Raw genomic sequence first — 2,298 nt, 5'->3', positions numbered from 1 at the left:
ACGTGTGTGTGTGTGTGTGCGTGCGTATGTACGTATGCATATGTGGGTGTTGCTGCTTATATGGTAGGAGAGAAATTAGTTTGCATGCGTTTCCTAAAATGCACGCACGCCTAAGTGGTCGTAACGGTAAGAAGCGATGGTGGTGGAGGGGGTGTTACCTTACGTGTGACATGCGTGTATGTGTAAAGCAGGTGTTGTGCTAGTACACAAGATGCGTATTGATATGCGTTTGTCCGTTTTTCTCTGTATGTGTGCGACTGGGTGCGTGTCTCTCTTATACATGTAGTAATCAGAAGTTCCTCACGTTACGATTTCATACACATCTAAGTAGAAAATTTTCCGAAAATTTACTTTCCTGTTACTGTGTTTCTATGTACTAGCTTTTATTTTCTAGCTTTCTGTCTGTCTGTCTGTCTGTCTGTTTCTCTGTCTCTCTCCCTCTTTCTCTCTCTCTCTCTCTCTCTCTCTCTCTCCCTCTCTCTGCCATTGTCAATCTCTTGTTTTCTCTCTTTGTCTTTGACCTTCTGTCTATCTACCTCTCTTTCTTTCTCCTCACTTTTCTCTCTCTCTCTCTCTCTCTCTCATCCGGCACAGTTTTTTTTTTTGTCGCGATGGCTAAAAGAAGTAATGAAACCCGCTACCCCTCCCACACGCACAAATAGATAGATAGATAGATAGATAGATAGATAGATTTAACTCATCCGAAGAGAAAGATACTCTTCATGCAAATACACACACACACACATACACACACACACACATACATACATACATACATACATACATACATACATACATACATACATACATATGTGAGCGTGCGTTTGAATATAAACATACATCATACATGTACATATAAAACACATAGCGCGTTATTTTTCTCTCGGTTCACTACCTTTCAACAAGCTCTCTATCTCTCTCTCTCTCTCTAATTCTACCTATCTCTTCTCTTTGACTTTGTCAGTGTCTTTGCTTCTCTCTCTTTTTTCTGCAGCCGTCCAATATCTCTGTTTATTAGTTTCTTTTATCGCTTCTATCTTTTTTCTCTAATTCTCTCAAATTCAAAGTATCAACTATCTATTTTCCTCTTTCTCTCTATCTTTCTCGTTCACTTTCCGATATCTCTTCATCTTCTTTCTCCTTCTCTTTCATTCTTTCTCTTCAATATCTATGTCTTCTATTTCTACCTCTTATCCTTCTCTCTTTCTCCCTCTCCCTCTCTCTCTCTCTCTCTCTATCAGTCTGTGTCTCTTCTGCTACTTTTGCTGTATACTTCTATATACCCACACACACACACACACACACACGTGCACGTACACATATACAGAGGGATATATGTATATATACATACGTTCTTCTACGTCTGATGTTTAGCTGTCTCAGTATCTCTCCCGCTTTCTCTCTCTCGCTCTCTGTCTCTCTCTCTTATACACACACATTTTCTCTTTGGCCCCCTTCCATACATCTATTTGTTTCTCTTTATACCAAACTAATACACACATATCCACACACATAACATATACTTATCTCTAGCTATATACACACTACCCACCTCTCTCTCACTCTCTGTCTTTATCTCTCTCTCTCACTTTCCTTCTCTCAATCATCCTATGTCTGTTATTTATACTAAACGACCAGAAGCAAGCACCCCACCGTAAGTCAATGGCTAGACTCGCATGTCCGCCCCGCCCTATCGACCTCCCTCCACAGTTCTACTTTTCCCCCCTCGTTCTATTTTTCTATTTTCTCTCTCTCTCTCTCTGTTTCTTACAAACGGCTGAGTCTTATCGCGGTCGGTCGCCTTTCTAGAAGTGGCAGCCGAATTCTCTCGAATCACACCCCACCGTCTACAAACGGAAGGACACATGGGCTAACGAAGTTGTATATATGTTTATACGCGTATGTATGTACGTACGTATGCCTGGACGTATGTATGTATGTATGTATGTATGTATGTCTATGTATACGTATACACATGTATATACATATATAACTATGCACATATATGTGTATATATATTTATATACATATGCACACACACATACATGTATATATGTATGTGTATATATATATATATATATATATATATATATATATACACATACACGCACACACACACACGCTCATACATGCGTATATTGGTATTTTAATAAATCTTAAACAAATTTTATGAAGACGTTTTAAGATCGAAGTGCGTTTTCGAACCCCAAATTCATTCTATATTTCTACTTGTGTGGAGGAAAATCTCTTGTTCATACGCACAACACACACACACACGCACACACACACACACACACA

Source organism: Octopus bimaculoides, chromosome 1 (assembly GCF_001194135.2).
Source record: "Octopus bimaculoides isolate UCB-OBI-ISO-001 chromosome 1, ASM119413v2, whole genome shotgun sequence".
Taxonomy (NCBI): domain Eukaryota; kingdom Metazoa; phylum Mollusca; class Cephalopoda; order Octopoda; family Octopodidae; genus Octopus; species Octopus bimaculoides.
The sequence above is the reverse complement of the archived record's forward strand: the minus strand, read 5'-3'. Positions refer to the sequence as shown.